Source organism: Gorilla gorilla, chromosome 6, assembly GCF_029281585.2.
Source record: "Gorilla gorilla gorilla isolate KB3781 chromosome 6, NHGRI_mGorGor1-v2.1_pri, whole genome shotgun sequence".
In the NCBI taxonomy this organism is placed as follows: domain Eukaryota; kingdom Metazoa; phylum Chordata; class Mammalia; order Primates; family Hominidae; genus Gorilla; species Gorilla gorilla.
Window position 1 is genome coordinate 151453274 of NC_073230.2, and position 23044 is coordinate 151476317.

Consider the following 23044-nt stretch of genomic DNA (forward strand, 5'->3'; position numbering starts at 1 on the left):
AGAAAGTTATATGATAATTCAATGGCGAGAGTCACATCGGAGCAGTGTCTGTAATTCTGTATGGGTGCTCCTTGGGAAAGAAAATGGAGGAAGAGGTCCTGTGGGAGAGACAGTTATGTGTAAAGAAACTTTAGAGGCTTGGAGAGGCGTTTCTCGGAAATCTGCCCAGCCTTTCCATTCCACATGCAATAGACAGAAATGCAGTGGGGTGATGAGGGAGGCTTCTAACACGCCAGGACAACAATCCAGTGACTCCCAGGGAAGCAGAATCTTTTGTCTTATAATTTTTTTAACTGCAGATATAGTACATGAGTGGTGTGAGAAATTACCACAACACAAAGTTGTGTGAACTGTGAAAGTTCCCCTTACGAATGAAGACAAAACTAACTTTCCAACGGTTCTTCAGACCATATGGCCTTATTTGCTGTTTGGAAAACAGTGTACTCTACTGCTATCAGATCTTTGAGCCAGAAGCTGGCCTTGGAGGAAACCTGTGGCCTTTCACTTCATGGGTCCCTCCAAGTCTAATAAGAGTCTCAGAGGCAGAGCTGGCAAGGGCTAAGAACACTGCAAATAGAAATGGACCACAAAAATAGAAAAGCCGTTTAAAAAATGAACTTGGATTATGCACACGGACATGTCCTTAAAATAAACTCTGTTAAGTAATGAAGGCTTTGCATGGGGACTGTGTACATAAAATCACAGTAGACTGTTGAGGTCGTGTTAGAGCGCTTATATAACTCTCAGGTAAGTTTTGATGAAGGAATTTGTGCCTTGCAGTGAGAAGATGAGATCAGTTAGTAAAGGAGAAAATGAATTGATTTATTCTGTAGAAGTTGGGAACTTGTTAAAAAAAAATGGAGAAACTAAGAAATTATTGAAAACTATGATTTCTTCAAGATGTCTGGAAATCCTATAGTTTAGATTGCATACAAATAGAAAGTGGTTAGACTGAGCTAGCCAGAATAAATGAGTATCTCTAGGACTAAGACTTTTGTATTTGTGCCCCATCAACAAATTGACATTTTAAATTGACTTTTAAAAGTGAGACTAAATAATATGAAGATAGAAAATATTTTATTTTTTAAAGATCTTTTAAAATTTGATTTCAAAACTAAAGTCACCTTCCATGAAAGATAAATAGTGGTGTTACAGCAAAATAATAAATTAAATAAGATTTATAGAGAAAAAGAGATAATTTATTTATAGAGATAAATTTACCAATTTATCTTATTAAAAAAAATGTTCTCATATAAATATTCTTGAAGCCCTTCCTACTCCTAAGCTTCCATTTGTGAATTTTTTAAAGACTTTATTAGTCAGATATTCTGTTCCTTGCAACTTCCTAAGAGATGTGTTCACATCTGTACCTTTTTTTTTTTTAACTTAAACGCTTATTTTATTAGGGTGAATTTATAAAAGCTAAGTTGTTGGTTAAAATGGCATATGACATACACAGTTTAATAAAAATTCACAAATTGTAAAGCATTAAACAAAATAAGAGACTGAAAATGGCAAGAATAAGTACTAAACAAACATTATTGGATAACATAAAGGATTAATAATTTGTTTGCCCTTTTCTTTTCTCTGGACCTGCCCTGATCTCTCATCTTCTGTGTATCTCACACTTCCTGTTAAGTCTTGGAACCTTCCCTCTATCTGGGGTGGGAAGGTGAATAGGTAGGTATTGATGGTGGTAATTAAGTGGAGCAGAAAAGTATTTCAGAGGGAACAGGGAAAACTTAATCTCATTTTGTTCAAGGCGGAAGCCCAAGATGTTTTAGTTGGGGTAGATATAAGGCTACCTATTTACACAAAGAGAGCTATATATGAAATTAATTTAGATTATACACAAACATAAAAACAATTCAATGAGAACAAAGGAAATAAGACAGAAAAGGTTAGTTGTGATCAAATATTTGAGAATGTTGAATGCAAGGCTAAGCAATTTTGGCTGCATTTTAGGGGCAGTGATAAGGCAGTATTAAGAGCTCAGCTTTTCTCTACAAACGTGCCACCCATACTTACAAAAGGATAGAAAATTGCTAATGGGCAAGTATACCTTTCAGAACTCTCCTCCTCTGAAATATTAATCATGGACTGCATGTTTGTGCCCCACCTCCCAAACTCATATATTAAAAATTTAACCTCCAATGGGATGGCGTTGAGGTGGAGTCTTTGGGAGGTAATTAGGTTTAGATAAGGTCTAGAGGGTGGCCCCCATGATGGGATTAATGTACTAATTTGTAAGAAGAGAAAAAGGACTAGAACTGGCTCTCTTGGCCATGAGCGGATGCAACTAGAAGATGGCCATCAGGAAACGTGGAAGCTATCCTCACCAGACACCAGACTACCTGGTGTCTTGATCTTGGACTTCACAGGCTCCACTGCAAGAAATAAGTGTCTGTTGTGCAAGCCACCCAGTCTGTGATATTTTTGTTATAGCTGACTGAGCTGCCTAAGACAGTACCCTTCCTTCACCTTATCACTGAACCACAAATAAACTCCCATTTCCAACCGCCTGCACCTGTACCGTTCTGTTTTCTGATCCCAGTGTGTCTTTTCCTTTGTCTCATTCCAGATAACCATGAGAGTCATGTGCAGGGTCTTCTGCTCCAAGCCCTCCTTTCAATGCCGCACAGAGCAATGAAGATTTGAGGGACGACTCGTGGAAGAACTAAAGCCAGAGTCTGTGATGCACTCTCCAAACAGGACTGAAGAGAACAGATAATACATCTGTAGCCATTTATGACCTCAAGGCGCAATATCTATTTTCTGCAAACTTATCTGAATTTGTACCTTTTTGTTTCCGTTTGTAGTTTAAATTAGTACATCATGTGGGCTGGGATTTGGGGGAACTTGTGGTGAAAAAGGGACACAGATTGTCACCAGAGACCAGGCCTGCTATAGCAAATTTCTAGTTGGAAAACAAGAAAGATCTTGGAGGAAAGGAATATACAGGTCGGTGAAACCTTGGAAAACACAGGAAACCTGTGAATTTTAAATATTTCTGCATCTACAGGTTTCTGCTACCTAGCTTCCCAGAGTTGCAGATAGATTGAAGAAAAAGGAAAGAAAGACCATTCTGTTCTATCAGCAGCAATCCACTGGGAATGCCCACTTGGGCTTTATCTTAGCTTTACTGTGAATATTTTGAATGATTTTGGGCAATTAAGTTTAATTTTCTGCATTTTAGTGTCATTATATCTTGTAAGGTATGAATGCATGATCTACCATAAAAGTTCATGTTTTCAATTAATTGATTTTTATTTTTAGAGATAGGGACTTGTGTCTCCTAGGCTGAAGTGCAGTGGCACAATCAAAGCTCACTGCAGCCTCAAACTCCTGGGCTCAAGTAATCTTCTCACCTTAGCCTTTCAAGTAGCTGGAACTACAGGCATGCACCACCATGCCCAGATAATTTTTTAATTTTTTGTAGAGGCAGTGTTGTCCAGGCTGGTCTCTTAACTGTTGCCCAGGCTGATCTCAAACTCCTGACCTCAAGTGATCCTCCCAACTTGGCTTCTCAAGGAGTTTGGATTACAGGCATGAGCCACCACACCTGGCCCCAGAAATGCAAGTTAAAATACATACTGTGGCCAAATCTTAAAACAAGATTTATCTGACATATTTTTAGAGTTCTTGATTTTGTAAAAAAACAAAATGTGGTGGTAACAGTGACCTCTAAGCTTGTTCACCTTTTTATTCTCAATGTATCACATAGAGTTTGGCATATAGTTGGTGATCAGTAAACTTACATTGATTAGGTTGAATTAATGACTAAATAACTGTATTAGTCCATTCTCACACTGCTATAAAGACATACCTGCAACTGAGTAATTTATAAAGAAAAGAAGTTTAGGCAGCTCATGGTTCTGCAGGCTGTACAGGCTTCTGCTTCTTGGGAGGCCTCAGGAAACTTATAATCATGGTAGAAGGGAAAGCAAACACATCTTCACGTGGATGGCAGGATTAGGGGGGTGCAACCCACTTGAAACAAGCCGGTTTTGGGAGAACTCTATCACAAGAACAGCAAGGGGGAAGCCTGCCCCCACGATTCAATCACCTCCCACCAGGCCCCACCTCCAATACTGGGAATTACAATTCGACATGAGACTTGGGTGGGGACACACAGCCAAACCATATCAATAACCTTTCACATTTTCTCAATATAATAGTTTGGCCCTATGTCCACCTTCTTAACAGCTAGTTTCAAGAGAAAGTTAATCAATGCCGACAGGGACCATTCTTGAAAAGACGTGGTACAAGACAGTATATTTTTATTTAGATACTGTGTTTTGGCATAGAAAGAAGGTAAAGTTGATGAATAGGATATGGAACATGAAGAGATAAAGGTGTTTAGTTGGCAGCAATGGTCTGCTGAATCCATTTCACATAGTTGCAAACTTTAGTGTAGACTCCAGGTTTGTTCTTCTGAGGACAACCATAGCCCCAGGAGACAATGCCCTGGAGTTCTGCGTTGCAGACCACAGGACCAGCAGAGTCACCCTGGGCAAAAAGGAAGGGATATTCAGAGATCTTATTTATGCCCAGATGGGAGAATGGGCCGTAAGATGTTCTTCCATTGGGCTGGAGCCATTGTCCCACACTGCTGATCCAGCATGAAGCACTTTCTCTTCCTCTTGAAACCCTCCAACCCTCAATCTACTTACTATATCAGTAGTTAGTCTTCCTTATACCTTATTTGAGCCCCTTCTCTTTCCTTGGTAGGCCAAGTGGGCCAAGAGGAGGTTTCATGCTGCTTAACTAGCTCTGCTCCTTCCACTAGAGTTCCTTTCCACAGTTTACCTCCTCAGAAGGGCACTTAGAAATACTATTTGCACACCATCTTCTGTGCATCTTTTAACTCTTAAACCTAGACATTAATACAATAAAAATAAAATATTTAATTTGTCCCAAGGCTATCCCTCACCTCTCACAATCAGTTATAGGGACAGTTTTACCATCTTCTGTGTTTCTGAAAAGGGGAATTATGGTGGAGAAGACTAAGAATAAGCTGGAATTGAGAAGCAGTACAAAGAAACTAACCTGGCAAGAGTCCTTTCAACCCTCCAGGAATCCCAGACATATCATGTTTGTAGTAATCTTGCCTGGGTAGGCTGTGCGGCAAGCAGTGTTAGAGAGAATGGGAGCCTTCAGACACTGCAGGAGATCAGGGTAGTTGGCTGTGGAGTGGAAGAGTGAAAAATGCAAGATTACTCATGAGGTTTCCAAAAATTTCTTTCTCAATACATCTCCCCTCTTCCCCAATACTCTCACTTTTTCTTTCAATTAGCCAATGGCTTCTCATTTGAGAGAACAATACTTTCTTTTCTAGAAGCTTTCCCAAATAGTTCTAATCAATGAATTGTTCTTTCTCTGACGCTAGCATCAGTGACCACAGATCTCACATCTAGTGACTTTATTTCTGAAGCAGGTATATGCTCCAAGCAAGACCACATCCCTGAGTCTTTGTTTTGTTTACCTCCTCAGTTTATAGTTCTCTGCCCATCACTAATCACACTTCAGTTAAATACCCTGATATCTTCATAGTACTTCATTATTATGTCTTCTGCATGGTTCCAGCAAAGGAATCTTCTTCATTTCAATTATTAATAGTATATTTCTGAGATTCCATGTATCCAAAAACTATGCTCTGGGAACTTAACCTTAAGTGAGTTTGGACTAGCTGACTCTCCACATGTCTTTCAGCTCTAAAATTGTCACACTTGGTACTTCTGTTTCAGGCGACACTTACAGCCACTGCTCAGGGTGTTGTCCCAGCCAGAGATGAGGCACTGAGTACCAGCCGCTGCACAGGATCTTGGCAGAGAGATGGTGGCCACTTGAGAGTTGATGGTGGCGACTGAGCTCAGCTTAATCAGCATGATGTCATTATCAATGGTGGCTGAGTTATACTTGGGGTGGCAAATAATCTTGGCTGCATTTATGAATTGTTCATTGCCTTCATAGACCTTAATGTTGTATTCTCCAAGACGCACTTGGATTCGGCTGAATTAAAAGATATAAGAGGTTCCTAAGTATCTAGCTTGAGTTATTTCCACTCCTCCTGACCCCCCATTTATGAGCATAAACACAGACACCATCCTTTTCAAGCAATCGGTCATACAGTAATTGTGCACTTAAGGTAGCATTCTGCACCACCACATGGTACAGGTTAGAGTTTTCCTTAGGGAAGTGTCACTGCAAGTGCAGACTCACTACCCGCCATCTTGTTAGAATAGTAAGGAATGGGAATGAGAACTCAAGGACTTGAATAAAACAGTTGGAGATAAAAAGGAAGTTGGTGGAGATTGATCAGCATTTGCCATTTCTCTCTGGTTGGGATCACCAGTTATCACAGGGAATGAAGCAGGAGTCACAGAAATGGCAGAATGTTAAGGGAACAGAATGAATCATGCATATTTTTAATGTTGCACTGTAAATTCTCTGTATTTTATTACCTCCATATACAGTTTATACTGGCTGAGCTACAGTAATTAGCACTATGTACTGATTCATGTCATAAGCTATTTCTAGGGATAGTTCATCACTCACCATTTCCCTTCCATATCTTGAATACCATCATTTGGGAAGACATCAGGGAACCCTGAAGGGTACCTCTCCATGCAAACCCCCCTTTATACATCAGATAATGCCTGAGAAAATAAGAAGTCTCCGGAGGTCTGAATGCCTCACCCTCAAGCACAACTCGGCAGTTTACTCTGGATTGTGTTTTGTCAGGGATGGAGGATTAATTAATCTTAGTGCATAAGAAAGTGAGTATCAATGACTAACGACTTATAGCAGTGAGCCGCGGACACCTCCCATTTGTTATTGATGAGGGAGCCACCACAGAAGTGACAGCCAGCATTCAGGGACCCTGAGAGGGGACAGCATTCCTCTGACAGGTGTAGCCCCCAACGATCTTGTCATCATCATCACTAGTGGGGAAAGCGGCTGACAGAGGAAAGTTGGGAACTATCAGTTAAACAGATTCATCTTAAAGTTTCTACAATACCATGAAAAGTTTTCTCAGATTTACCAAAAGAGCAGAACGTTCTCTTGTCTCACATAATCAGGAAATGGTGGCTTTAAGGTAATTTGGGGGGGAAATTTATTATCCCATACCTTTAAATTGTACCGCACTTATAACATTATAACTATCTATTTTTTAATTTATGCTTTAACTTTGATAAATACATTCTTTTTTTAATAAATGTACTATTCAGACACACACATGCGTGCGCGCACACACACACACTCAAAGATCAGAAACTCTTGACACAGTAAATGTCCTGAATATCACTTCCTGAAGACACAAGGAAACTTTTTTCACAGAACTCTGCTCCGCAGCCATACAATTAGGTATAATGCTTTTCAGTAGTCGTGCTGATGTTGGTTTGTGGTCGTTGGTGGGATGTTGGTATGGGAGAGAGAGCCCCATACGGTAACAGAAAGGAAGCTTTAAAAAGGCACCTGAGGCCGGGTGCGGTGGCTCATGCCTGTAATCCCAGCACTTTGGGAGGCCGAGGTGGGCAGATCACGAGGTTAGGAGATCGAGACCATCCTGGCTAACACGGTGAAACCCCGTCTCTACTAAAAATACAGAAAATTAGCTGGGCGTGGTGGCGGGCACCTGTAGTCCCAGCTACTCAGGAGGCTGAGGCAGGAGCATGGCATGAACCCGGGAGGCGGAGCTTGCAGTGAGCCGAGATGGCACCACTGCACTTCAGCCTGGGTGACAGGGCGAGACTCTGTCTCATAAAAAAACAAAACAAAACAAAAAAACTAAGGCAACAGAATTTTCTGGTCTGGAATGAAATTAGAGATTTATACTTTTGCTCTCCTAATTTCTCTTCTTGATTCCAGTCTAGAATTTTTATTAAGATCATTTTACAGAGCATTATAGGATGACCCTCTTCAGCCTTTCCTCTTATGCCAATTATCTTTCCAACACTTATGAATTTATTCAGCTTTTAAAGCCTAGCCCACTTTATATCTTGTAGCTCCAAAAGTTTGTGATTATATTTTATGAGCCCCGTTGTTCTGATATTTTTAATAGTTTTAGGAAAGAAGTTAGCAGGTGTGCAGACAGATGCATTGAATTTATACCTGTCTAACTTGAGAAAATTAAGTATTAAGTTTTAGTCGTATAAAATTTAGTAATATAAAAGGAAAACTCATCATTTTTCTATTATATTCTTCATGAAATGACATGTTACTTTACACCAGAGAGACATCCATGGCAAAAATATCATAAAACACAGCCCGTAACTTTTATTCATGAGAAAGAAAATTGCTTTTCCCTTTGGCTTTATATCACTATCCTTTAGTGTGGAGAAGATGCAGGCTCTGACACCTGCAGCCTCTGTAAGAGCACAGGATTAGTTTCAATTATTAACTCCAAATTCTTGGAAAGATCAGGATAAGCGCCTCCTTAATTTGGGCTATCTTTTCCTTTTCTCTCCTTCTTCCTTAATGTTACTCAGAAGTTGAGAGCAAGTCCTGTGTCTTTATATCTTCTACCCTGATCACTTTGCTCACTGTGATCTTCCTCCAACAAGTGAAATTTAATTATCCACAAACATATGTATTTTGCACCGTTGTTTCAATATTTTAAGCTTCTTGAATACAGAGACCAGATTCAACATTCATTGTTGTCTTCCAGAGTATGAAGTACAAACTTAAGTTTATGTTCGACATCCGCTGATTCACTCATTAAAAGATACTCACCAGCAGCTCCCAGGAGAGCAAGGAAGATGAAGGTCTTCATGGTTGCTCACTTCACCTGGACTTGGAAATAGGATGACATCTTTTCTTCCACAGCTATTTATACCAACGGACTTGTCTTGACATTCATGGCCACAAGGGCCAGAAAAGTGATTTCACTGTAAACTCACAAATCTAAATCTAAATTCTGTGACAGATGCAAGATAACTCAACATAAATTTTAAACATTAACATTTGCCTACTTTTCTAGAGGGTCATGGGACTGAAAGTAATAAACCCACCTGGTAGAACCTGTACCCCATAATAGGGAAGTAAGGTGGAGTAAGGTCACAGGACAGAGTTACAGGTGTCCAGATTCCCAGATAAAAAATCTTAAGTAGTTGGGCATCTCAACTGTATATGTTTATTCTAAGAACGACTGCACTTTTGAAGTTTCATAATGTAGACTCTTTTACAATTATATACTTTGTCTTTTGACTGCTCTGGTCTTATATATCCATGTTAGCTTTTATCTTTTTAAAATTTCAACTCTTATTACAAATTAAAGGGTACATATGCAGGTTTTTTGCATAAGTAAATTACGTGACACCCAGGCTTGGGGTCCCAACAACCTCATCACCCAGGCAGTAAGCGTAGTACCCAACAGGTGGTACTTCACCTTCTCATTATTAAAGGAACAGCTTGTTTCCCTAAGAAAAAGAAGATTGCTTTAATTGAACTTATAATAGAGAAAAAGAGGAAAGTTAAAAAATGCTAATAACATAATTATCTTGAGCTTATAATTATCTTGAGCTTACTGTACTTATTCTAAGTACTTATTGAATAAGTCAGTAAGTACGTAGAATACTGACATACACGTATGTCAGGGATATTTTAAGTATTTGCCCATATTAATTCAGTAATCTTCACAACAACCATATAAGATACCTATTATAATTCCCACTTTAGAGATGTGGAAACTAAGGCACACAAAACTGTAGGGGATTTGACGAAAATCACATAGCAAATACACGGTAACATCAGCATTCCAACCCAGAAAAATCTTCCTTCAGAGTCTGTGGTCCTGACCACTATGAAACACTTCTCTCAGTAAGTTCACCAAAATCTGGATGCCAAGATAATGCAAAATTCTTGGCCAATGATAACACAGCTGAAATTTATAAAGTATTTACTATGTGTCCGGCACTGTGGAAGTGGATTACGTGCATCAACTCATTCAGTCTTCACAAGCAGCACCGTAAGTGTTAAACTACAAATTTCACCATTTAAGAGATGTGGAGAAAGAGGCTAAAAGAAGTCAAGTGAGTATATCAAAGTTTCATAGCTGTTAAGTGGCCAATTTATGGTTAAAACTTAAGCAGCCTCACTTCAGGGTTCATGCCCTCAACAGTGATGCCGTCAATATAATAAGAGAGAACAGGGCTGGGCACAGTGGCTCAAGCCTCTAATCCCAGCACTTTGGGAGGCCGAGGTGGGCAGATCACGAGGTCAGGAGATCAAGACCATCCTGGCCAACATGGTGAAACCCCGTCTCTACTAAAATACAAAAAAAGAAAAAAAAATAGCCAGGCATGGTGGCGGGCACCTGTAGTCCCAGCTAATCAGAAGGCTGAGGCAGCGGAATCGCTTGAACCTGGGGAGTGGAGGTTGCAGTGAGCCGAGATCACGCCAACCAACTTTATCGATATTCCAAGACCTCTGGGAAACAGCAAGAGTATGATAGGAGACATCCAGACATTCATCAGGAGGATTCTTCATTTTTCAAGTATGGCAAATATTGTTGCTGAGGTTATTCATAAACATGCCTTCAGAGGGAAGTATGGAATTTACAGACCCCATCTGGTTAAGGACTACTCTTGGCTTTCTTGATTTAATAAAGTTTAACTGTGATGACACAAAGCACTGTTAAACAGAGCTGCGTTACTTGAAGAATGAAATACTTTCAATACAACCAATGGATAAATTCTTCTCTCACTGTGCACATTACCTCTCTTGGCCTTTTTATAATCTAATTTCTTATCATTCATAATCAGTCCCTCAAATACCGACTCTCACCTGAGCTTTTCTCAGATCCAACTTCTACTGAACATGTCTGCTCCCATACCTAGGGTCAGCTAGTCTAGCGCTGAATTCATCATAGCTTTCTCTTTCTATATTTTCTGTCAGTGCAATGAAGCTACACACATATGGTTAGCCAAACTTGAAACACAGAAGTCACCCTTAACTTCTTTTTTTTTTGACTGAGTTTCACTCTTATCACCCAGGCTGGAGTGGAAATGATGCGATCTTGGCCCACTGCAGCCTCCTCCTCCTGGGTTCAAGCGATTCTCCTGCCTTAGCCTCCCAAGTAACTGGGATTACAGGCATGTGCCACCACGCCGGGTTATTTTTGTATTTTTAATAGAGATGGGATTTCGCCATGTTGGCCAGGCTGGTCTCGGACTCCTGACCTCAGGTGATCCGCCTGCCTTGGGCTTCCAAAGTGCTGGGATTACAGGCCTAAGCTACCACACCTGGCCCACCCTTAACTTCTTTATCCACCTTGCTCACTACCTGTATTCAAAGTCTTGACGATTTTACCTGTCTTAAAGATCCTTGACTTCTCTTTGAAGATCCTTGATTTTCCTTTCAAGTCAACCACCTATGACTTGGTTCAGTATCACATTTTCTCTCCTGAATTATTGAAATCATGCTAAAACCACTTCCTTGTTTGTAGCTTTATTCTCCTTCAACTCACTCTCCACATCAGAGTAATCTTTCTAAAATGCACATGGATCATTACATTTTCCACTTAAAATGCTTTGGTGGCTCCACATTGACATCAGGATAAGTTTAAATTCCAGCACCAAAGTTCATGTTCTTGGACACTGTATGCTGTTTTAAACCTCTGTGCCTTCCGCACACACCTTACCTGGTTAACTCCCATCATTCCTCAACTCTAACTGTGGAGAACTCTGAACTCCACCTGCATTCTCCAACTAAAGTCAGGCCTTCCTGAACTTTCTAGGCAGCTTTACTTTCATTACATTTACTTCCAGTCACGTATTACTTGTATAAATACCTGCTTAATGTCTATTTTTTCCAGGTTGTTTAAAATTCCTGAGGGCAGAAATAATGTCTGATTTGCTCACTATTACACCTCAAAGCCGGTATGTACGTGGCACATAGTAATTGCTCAGTGAATAACTGCTGAATGAATGAATGAGGTTACTTTCCCTCTTTGCTGGTGAACTTCTAGTCATCCATTAAATTTACCTGAAGTATCATCTCTATCTATAATTAATCTCTGACATTAACCTATGACCTCCCCTAACTCTACCTCCATAATGCCCCAATTTGTTAGATGCTAATCCGTTCTATTTCTTATCGGTGCCATTTTGAAACCCTGTGCATGTTGCTATTATAACTTTTGAATTTTGTTGCAGGCTTTGATTTCCTTGTCTCTTCAACTAGAATATGAGCTTCTGAAGAAAATATTGTTATGTTAAAATTTCCAGTTTATGACACTGTCTCTGGCATAGAGTAGATGCTTAAGTTCTTCTGTTCTTCTTTGCCCCATTGGGCACTTAAGCCTTGTCCAAAACATCTTCACCAACAGTCATCCAGCCTCTATTCTGGACAGGAAACCACAGGACCTTCTGGAAAATTCTTCCTTCTGTCAAGCTGGAAAATCGTCTTGTTAGAGCTTTGAATCTTTTTCTCTCTGTCCTATAGCTTGGGGACATAGGATCAGGAGAGAGATAGTAAGAAGATAAGTGGTCAACAAAGCCAAAAGAAGATTGTAGGTTCTAAAATAGTTAAAGATGAGTCAGATAAGTGAAAACTCCAGCCCAGCAAATATACATTTTTCTCTTTAGGTAGCAGTTACAAATTGTGAAAGGAAATAAAAAAAGTGTCTCCCCATTACTGGGAAATAGCATGCCAGGTAGTAGTAGTCAAAGCTAATGCTGGCTTCTTTGTAGACAATTCAGCAGAAATAGTTTCTTAGAAAAAAAATACTTGGAACAGGATTAGATAGATTGCCCTAAGATCTGGCTTAGAGTACTCTCCTTCAAAAAACCTTCTCTAATTGCATCAATCCCCAAATGGTAATTGGTTTTCTATATAGTCTATGAATGCTGATGAGAATAGTTTGTGCCCGATTATTTGATGACCAGTCAAATATCATATAGTGATTTAAAAAAGTTATTTCTTCTCAATATTGGCTCAGTCACACCATCTAGAATATTCACACACACTGAAAACCAAGATGAATAACCTGTAGTTTTTTTTTTATTTGTATGGATTTATTTCCCCCTTTCACATGGTACCCATTGCAATCAGGGTCCTTCTATATATTTGTGGTCAGTGGGTGTTCAGTAACCAGAACAGAGCTTAGGATCAGCGCTTGAGGAAGTTAGACTTCAGGCAGGCCTTCAAATGCTGAGAACAAAACATCTGGTTGTGGTTCTCAAGCTTTTGGTCCTAGCAAGATGAATGAGAGGTGATTAGAATGTCTGTGCACCTGAAAGTATTGGAAGGTGACACCCAACTCCCACTTTCAAGGGAGAGAATGGTAAGAGGCATGTGGTGGGCTATCAGGAACAGCTGCTGTTGCACCTTTAAGGTGGTCTGTAAATGCTGGCAGGTGAGGAAGGGGGTTGCATTAAGAAGAAGAAAAAAGAAAGTGATTAAGATACAGCCTGTGATCTTAGGAAGATCCAATCCAGTAAGGGAGATAAGTACTCACATAAACGTGTTTTAGTATGGAAGGAAAAACCTAGGACTTTTAGAGCCATGAAATTGGCATTCCTCCGTGGAGAACAAGGTGAAGAATAATAGAACTACAGAGGGCTCAGAGAAACCTGGACAAATCAAGTACAAACAAGCTCATTAGCTGCAACCACCACCCTGTACACTAAGAAGATCTTCCTGAAAGGTCCTGAGGTCTTCCCTGATCATCGCCCATGTCAGATGCCTCAAGTTATGCAATAAACACACAGCGACATGAAATACAGAGGACTAACGTGCATTTCTTTGTATCTGTGTAGAACGGAGGCCTGTTGGAAGGTGACAGAGACCATGCAGCATGTGGAAGGTGTCTCCCCAAAAGTGGGGTGGAGTCAAAAGGGGACGAGGAAAGCAGCCTCCTGCAGATTGTGGAAGCCCCAGCAGACTGCAAAGGGCACCGCGTGGGGCAAGGCATCCCTTGTGTGGTGTGTCAGAAATTGGACTGAGGTGAGGAGAGTTTCAACATGGGTGGTCTCCATGGCACAGGAAGTCAGAACTTGAACGGAGAGAGGAGGCCATTTACAAAGGAGAGATGATGGCAGCCACAGCACACATTTAGTTACCTGTAAAGGGACTAATCAAATACGTAAATCTATAAGGATAACAGAACCATGTTTCTCAGTATTGGATAAGAGAGTTGCAAATATGGAAAGAGAGAACACTAGAACACAAGAACACAAGAATAAACCTTATAATATGGGATTGGAACCAGTGTGAACTCATCGCTTCTCAATATGTATAGACAGGAATTAAAGATACCTGTAAATATATGTGTACTGTGAAAACACATGCATATGTACAGCTCTCTGTCCACTGTGATACCTAAGAGTAGTTCACCCCAAAAGCACCCCAAAAGATCTAGTATCCATATTCTGTTTTCTAAATACCACTGTCCACTAGAAGGAACCAGGACTTTTTGGACATATAGTAGATACCAAGACAGGCAGGAAAAGCCTAGAACCCCTTGTGCCATAAAGTAAGGAAATGCTGAAAGAATGATAGGGACCCTGACAGGAAGGAGAATTTAAGAATTAACAATCCCTCTATTTCCATATCATCTTTGCACAATGCTTCATCAACATTGAAAGATTATTATTCATAAATAAAACCTTTGAAATAAAAATTATTTTTATCAGTTACATTCCAGCCTTACATACTGAGACTATGACCCGATTTCTGTAGATTTGCAGATACAAACGTACCAATGCCAACCATAGCAGATTAGAAACACAATTTTTAAGTGCTTAGACCTACCTTTTACATATGATTTTTACTGTTTTCCATTCCATCCATCTATTCATTGACCAATTAAGCAAATATGTATTAAGCACCTGCACTCTGTAAAGTATTTTGACAGCGGCCATGAACCATGTAAGCTTCTGGCACAGCAGCCTAGTGAAGTCTACCCTGCTTGGCTTACGTTGTTTCAGAGCTGGGTAGACAGTTGGAGAAAATTATTTCAGCCTCTCCCCACAACCAGATTTCAAAATTGAGGCAATAAGAAGGTCAGTAAATGAAATGATTTAGGCAACTAAAAACCAATTACTTTAACCCTCCTACAGCATACCCTGTAAAACTTTCCAAATTAGATGTTATCTCTAAACATGTCAAACATGTCTTTTTTTTTTTAAGATGGAGTCTCACACTGTCATCCAGGATGGAGTGCAGTGGCACAATCTTGGCTCACTGCAACCTCTGCCTCCCGAGTTCAAGCGATTCTCCTGCCTCTGCCTCCTGAGTAGCTGGGACTTCAGGCGCACGCCACCACCCCTGGCTAATTTTTTTGTATTTTTAGTAGAGATGAGGTTTCACCATATTGGCTAGGCTGGTCTGAAACTCCTGACCTCATGATCCGCCCACCTCGGCCTCCCAGAGTGCTAGGATTACAGGCGTAAGCCACCGCGCCCAGCCCACGTCAAACATGTCTTATAGCTCCTGCAGTCCCTGAAGCACTTTGAGAATGTGAATATTATTCACAAAAGCTGTTTGAACAAATTAAAATGGCCCATGTGCCCATGAGAGTTGGTTTTATTCACTGTTCTATTCCTGGGCCTCAAACAGTGCCTGACATATAGTTATGTGTGCCATAAATACCTATTGGATAATATTATTTTGATATCTTAAGTGTGTATATGGAGGTTGTTGGAGGCGTTTCACCAGTAGGTGGTAGTTAGAGTTGCTAAACCTTTACTTCGGTGTTTCAAATGCCTTCTTGTTTTGTGCATTCCCCTGCGGAATCCCTTTGTGTTCTATTCTCTCAATGCTGTATCAGGAGGACTGAGGGCAGATGGCTGAGATGAGGGCAATGTGCCTCTTTCACCTCCAGGAGGAGCTACGACTTTAGTGAAATTCCTGAGTCATGTTGAGGGAGAAGAGAGGCAGGAGGGAGGAAAGGACTAACGAAGGAATCAAATGCTCTGGTATCAGGGTTTGCTCCTTGTTGTAGTTGAGAGACCATGTGTGGACAACTTGAAGACACTAAAGTCCATTCCACCTGGACCTGCATCTCTGCAGTCCCTCTGCTCACGCCCTTAGGGCCTCCTGTTATTCTAGTCTGTGTTCAGGTCCTGCATCCTAAGTAGGTGAGATGCTCCCTGGGGGTAGGGGTCGCAGATTATTCCTCTCATGTCCCCCCAAGCACCCACTGAAAGGTGCTCCCTCCCTAGTTGGCATTACCTTACTGGGTCTTAAAATGATGCACAGCTGGCTCCGGCGAAGGGCTCCACTGAGCTAGGTGAGGTGGCCTCCTGGAATTCACCGAGATGAGGGAGGGGAGCCGGAGTGTGCTCATCCTGGGTCCAAGACAGGCATCGGGAAGGCATCTGCCCAAAGGGAAGGGGTCTGTGTGTTAGGGAGGAGGGGAGCCATAAGTAGAAAGAGGAAGGGGAGACCCATTCATTCGTTGTGGGAAGGGCGGGCACCTGCTAAGAAAAAAGCAACTGTCTAAAGAACCCGCCCTGCACACCTGGCCCTGAGAAGCTAGTCTAAACCCACCTCTTGAGGTGCCAGTGCCAAGCTTGGAAAGGAAAGAGGAAGTGTGAGCTGTAGACACTAATAGTGACACCAACAGGAGCAGAGACTTCCCAAGCAGCCCCTGTCTCAGGGCCAGGGAAGCACACCCAGACGACAAGGACACAGAGCAGGGAGACACAGGGTCCCCCTGCCTGTGCCCCGGGTGACCCTGCCATGGGCTGAAGTCTCCACTGTGGTGTGGTCCATTGTCTCAGGTGAGTCCTGGGCACAGGTGGGACATTTCTGTCCTTAAATTTTTTGCTTTTTTCATGGAACTGCTTCAGAAGGCTCTGTCCTAGGCTTAGTCTGAATTTAGCTTCTTATTTTCACAGGCTCCTTGGATACTGGAATTACCCAGACACCAGAATACCTGGTCACAGCAATGGGGAGTAAAAGGACAATGAAACGTGAGCATCTGGGACATGATTCTATGTATTGGTACGGACAGAAAGCTAAGAAATCCCTGGAGTTCATGTTTTACTACAACTGTAAGGAATTCATTGAAAGCAAGACTGTGCCAAATCACTTCACACCTGAATGCCCTGACAGCTCTCGCTTATACCTTCATGTGGTCGCGCTGCAGCAAGAAGACTCAGCTGTGTATCTCTGCACCAGCAGCCAAGACACAGCCCTGCAGAGTCACCGCCTCCCTGTGCACAAACCTCCTGGATCTAATCAGAAAGCCGTGGGGGCAACGCATCCAGCTGAGCCTCAGCACTCAGTTCAGCATTCCGTAGGACCTCAGCAGACATCTCAGATCATAATACTGTCATTTATTGGATGTGGCAATGCTAAATTGCCCAGATTCCTGCAGCCTGTGGCCTGAGTTTGTCTTGAATGAGACTGTGCCTGAACTTGAATGTAGGACAGATGCTGTCAAGTTTAAGTTTTTCCAAGTATCTTTCTGTCGGTTTGTGCCTCTGGGAAATGTTGTGTGAGGTATTTAACACTCTGGCCTCACCAATCCACCTTCCAATACGGACCGTTTTTTGACTTTTCTTTTGACTCAAGTTAGACCCTGGATCTCAGCCCTCATCCCAGCTCCAAATATGTATGGTCAGACCTTTTCTTTTCTTTTCTTTTCTTTTCTTTTCTTTTCTTTTCTTTTCTTTTCTTTTCTTTTCTTTTCTTTCCCTCCCTCCCTCCCTCCCTCCATCCCTCCCTTCCTCCCTCCTTTCTTTCTTTCTTTCTCTCTCTCTCTTTCTTTCTTTCTTTTTTGAGACAGAGTCTCACTGTCTGGAGTGCAGTGGTGCGATCTTGGCTCACTTCCACCTCCATCTCCCAGATTCAAGCGATTCTCCTGCCTCAGCCTCCCGGGTAGCTGGAACTACAGGCGCCCAGCACCACGACTGGCTAATTTTTGTATTTTTAGTAGAGACAGGGTTTCACCATGTTGGCCAGGATGGTGTCAATCTCTTAACTTCTTGATTTGCCCCCCTCGGGCTCCCAAAGTGCTGGGATTACAGGCGTGAGCCACCGCGCCCGCCAGGTCCTTTTCTTTTTCTTTTTCTTTCTTTCTTTTTTTTTTTTGAAAAACTAAAGAATACCCAACCCCCTCCTCAGGTGGCTCTATCACTGCCTCACCCTGAGGACAGTATTTCCCCATGGGGTTTGGATCACTGTTCTCTAGTTCCCTCTCCCTGGGGCATGTGCAGAGTTTCAACTTCTTGTTGGCTGCTCTCTTCCACTCAGGATTTAAAACATTCACACTTGATTCTTTTTCCTTCTATCTCTTTAATCCTAATACCAAGTTTTCTTGGCATTCATTATCAGCCGTGGAGTCTGTTGTACCTGAATTGTTACTCACAGCAGGTAATAAGAGAACAAGACCTCCTGGAATTTCTGAGCCAGACTTTGTACTCAGGGTTACCTTGCTGACCCCCATATTTTCCAGCATTGCTCTTATTAATTAATGGCCCTCAGTCCTGCACTCGCCATCCGACCCCAGGGGCTGAGCACAGCCCTGCATTGTCAGGTTCTGCACCAACACAAAGGCTCCCTCCTCTCTCCTATAGAGGGCCCTCCAGGGACGGTGGGTGTTGCCAGAGACACCAGTAATTCTGCCAGACCTTGCCTGTGGGGCCATGGGAGCTCAAAATGCCCCTCCTTTCCCCCACAGGACCAGATGCCTGAGCTAGGAAAGGCCTCATTCCTGCTGTGATCCTGCCATGGATACCTGGCTCCTATGCTGGGCAATTTTTAGTCTCTTGAAAGCAGGTCGATGCTTAGACTCTAGGAAATTCTTGCTTTGAACTTACCTAAGACAATTCTAAACCATTCTCTTAATCTTCTTCTTTTCTCACAGGACTCACCGAACCTGAAGTCACCCAGACTCCCAGCCATCAGGTCACACAGATGGGACAGGAAGTGATCTTGCGCTGTGTCCCCATCTCTAATCACTTATACTTCTATTGGTACAGACAAATCTTGGGGCAGAAAGTCGAGTTTCTGGTTTCCTTTTATAATAATAAAATCTCAGAGAAGGCTGAAATATTCGATGATCAATTCTCAGTTGAAAGGCCTGATGGATCAAATTTCACTCTGAAGATCCGGTCCACAAAGCTGGAGGACTCAGCCATGTACTTCTGTGCCAGCAGTGAAGCCACAGCCTTGCAAAGACAACTCCAGCCTGTGCAAAATCCCTCACAGAGCTGCCTCCCTCCCAGCCGCCAGCTCCCACTTCCTGCCTAAGAAAAGGAAGTCTCTGGTTGGGTTTGTTCTTGCAGCTGTCTCCAAATAGACAGATATCTGAAATTAAATTACCAAAGATATCTTGGGCAGAAATGACCAGACACTGTAGGATTTGAAGAATGTTTACAGATACTACAGAGTGTGAGTGTGATGGTGGGCTCTGAATATGAGAGAATTGTACACAACCAAGTAACTTATATCTTCTCCTCATTCCCATTTGGCCATCTTTATTAGAATTTTTTTGTTTTAGTTGCTTAGGAAAACATATTTTAACTCCTAGGGTGGCGAGATGATTCCTGAGTGGGAGTTCAGGTATTTCCATGAGAATATAGAGGGTGCTCACGGAAATCTTCAGAAGGAGAAGGGGCTTGGTACAAAGAACTCAATTATCAATGACTCTTGCTCAGCATGTGGTCAAGAGCAGAACTTTCTGATGACCCTGTGAACCTGGTGTGATGCATTTGGGCTAATGATGCTAGCTCACAAAATAACAAGTTAAAAGAGTAGAAAACATGGAGTCTAATATTTCACACCATTTCAAGGTCAGCAGAGGTCTAGACCAGCATGAGAATCGCCAGAATAAAGCCAGGCAGTGCAGGAACAGAATTCAGCAGCAAAAGTCAAGAGACACCTAGAGGCAGAGGCAGGAATGAATTTGTCACTTTCAACTTAACCTGAAGCAGCCAGATTAACTTCTTGAGTTGCATTTAAGAAATTACTCCTCTTTTAAACATACCTATTGAAGTCTAAATCTTAGGTATTTTGTATATTTCAGTTCTGGAACTTCCATTTAAATCTTGCTACAATTTCCAGTTGTCTGCTAAAATTCAACATTTTGTCATTTACTTTGTTGACTATATTAACATCCGTTATTTAAAACCCAGTTTTTGATAACTTTAACATCTGCATCTGTTTGGGTCTATTTCTTTCGTCTGTTTTCTCTGTTTGGTTTCTGGGCATGTGATTTTGTTTTCTCATACAACTAGTAATTTACTTGAATGCCGGATATTGTATATAAAAACTATAGAGATAATTTGAGGCTCTGAATGATTTCATCTTCCTCAAATGATTCACTTTTGCTTCTGCTGGGAATTGTAGCAGGGGCGGATCACCTTAATTGAGCTGATGAATGAGGTGGATCAGAGCTGAGCTTCAGCCTGCATGATGGCTGCTCGCCTTTGCTCTTAGCCATGTAAGTTCCAACTAGGTGTCTGAAGTTTAACAGCTAAATTAAATTGTAAATTACATAACATAATATTTGCCCATTGCAAGCATGCAATTCAATGAATTTTGATAAATTTGTGGAGTTGTGCAACAATCACTGTGATCCAGCTCTAAAACATTTCATCTTTCCCCACCCAGAAAGTTCCTTCGTGCTCATTTTCAGTCAATCCCTGCTTCTACCCCCAGCACCAAGGACTGGGGTCTTTGCCAGGCTCCTCTCCTATTCAGTAGTCACTGAACATAAATATTCTCCAGACCAGAAAGGTGGTGGATGCTCCCCAAAGCCTGCTACACTCTCAGTCTTCCCTTTTTTTCTCAGCTACTTAGCCAACGATATAAAACTGGCAAACGACTTGAGGCAAAAGTGGTCTGTTAGATCTCTCCTTTCTCGCTGAGATCCCAATCCCTTAAGTTCTTACTGCCTCAGTAGCTCCAAGTGCCTTCAAACATTTATTTTTATATTTTGTTAAGTTTTTCTAGTTGTTTTTGGTGGGAGTGTTGTTCTGCAAAAAATCAGTCTATTAACTCTGAAAGCCAGTTTCTATATTTATTAAAGGTGAGGTGCAATGTTTTATGTTTTTATTTTAGGTAGAAGTATCTTGAAGAAAGGAAGGAGTGAACCTCTCTGCCTTCCCTTTTTTTTTTCTTTTTGAGACAGATTCTCACTCTGTCACCCAGGCTGGAGTGCAGTGGGGCGATCTCAGCTCACTGTAACCTCTGCCTCCGGGGTTCAAGCGATTCTCCTGCCTCAGCCTCCGGAGTAGCTGGGATTACAGGCATGCACCACCACACCCAGCTAATTTTTGTATTTTTAGTAGAGATGGGGTTTCACCATGTTGGCCAGGATAGTCTTGGCCTCTTGACCTCATGATCCGCCCGCCTCGGCCTCCCAAAGTGTTGGGATTACAGGCATGAGCCTCCATTCCCGGCCAGATTATCTCTATTTCTAAGAGTTCTATTACCCTTCTGCCTTTGGTCCACCATGGGACAGAGTCTTGACACGTTTGACCTTTTACCACAAGGAGGAGCTGTGACTCTACTGAGATTAAGGGAACTCAGAGGAAGGGCAGAGCATTCTCAGGATGGGAGACAGTTAAAAGAAATATTGGGTTTATTTACAACAGAGGAAAATGTGGTCTGCAGAAGCTGTGTTAATGCTGAAATGTGAGAGGATAAATATAGACTATTCATTTGCCTTGCTGTGCAGGTGTTTTTGATATAGCAAAGAGCCTAGACTGCCAGATGTGTTGCATGTGACCCTGCATGGGATGAGAAAGGGAGAGAATTTGAGCTGGGAAAGAGCAGAGCTCACAAGCAGATGCCAGTGGAGGAACTCTTCCTGAGAGGAATAAGAGAGGCTCTGGATGCTGGGCCTCTCCTCCAGCTCAATCCTGCCATGAAATGACTTCCTGGAACCTGGGCAGTGAGCCTGACAAATCAGGGCTTCCTTGAGGGATCTTGCAAAGAGAGTAATTACCAAGGGAAATCTACCTATCAGACCAAAGAATACCTGGAGCACCATTCTCCTGACTCTAAATGATGAAAGACCTAAGCTAGAAAGGGTTTTTTTTTTTCTTTTTCCTCTTCTGAATGTTCCTCTAAGTTCTTGGAGCAAGGGCTTCTTCGAAGGATAGGAAACCTGTCTCCTGGGTCTGAGCAAATGGTTCTATCAAAACAGCCTCACCAGACTCCCTTCCAGCTTCCAGCTTCAATATCTATCCCTGTCTACCAAGACCCATGGAAGCTAGACTTGTCCAGATATCAAAAGATGATGCCAAACACCTGGAGATGGGAAAGAAGGTGGCGTGGACAGACCTCCAGGATGCACATCTGAAACAGGCTCTTCATTTTGTTTTGACTACAGCCTCCTGTTTCGCCTTTTCAAAAAGCATTTGGAATTCCCCTTACTTCTTGGAAATCCAAAAATACAGCAAAGATACATTTTCTATAGGCTGTAGTTATTCAGCAGGAGGGAGCCTCAGAATATCTCTATACTCTACTATGCATATTCTAGCATGCTGCCCAGAAGTGAAAGTCTAGCCAAACAGTTTAACGGGAAAACCATTAGCTGTCCTGTGGAGGTTAATTTTGCAGTTTATTTTGGAATGGAACAAAAGAAGGTATTGAAGATAGGAATCTCATTTCTACATGCTAGAATCTAAATTTCTTAACTTTCTGTAGTATGGGCCATTTTCAAATCAGCTAAAGTCCTAAAACCAGAGTATGCGAAACACACACTTCTAAGCTCAATATTAAATATCTAAAGTGACTAACTAACGTAGGGTTGGAGAGGCAGGGTCCCCCTGGACTTTTGAAACTCCTACCCTCACAAAAAATCTAGAACTTCTTCTCAGTAACAAGAATAAGATGAGGTATAATCATTTTTCATTGTTAATAAATAATCTCTATCCATCATGGCATTGCATTGAATTTATGTTAATTGTTGCTAAAAATGACTGTGGGTTAAACATTTGTGATTCATATAAGAACAGAAATAATAAATGTAAATGTTTTAAGTGAACAAGCGAGATTTTAATAGCTCAACAGGCCAATAGCATGAACTGATGCTCTGCAAAGGTGAGGGACACCTGGCCTGAGACAGGATGTCTTATCT

At 41.7% G+C, this 23044-nt stretch overlaps 1 pseudogene; it reads right to left on the minus strand.

Moving 5' to 3' along the window:
- Positions 1-4359: 4359 nt before the first annotated feature.
- Positions 4360-8776, minus strand: LOC101128494 (trypsin-like; annotated as a pseudogene).
- Positions 8777-23044: the final 14268 nt, after the last annotated feature.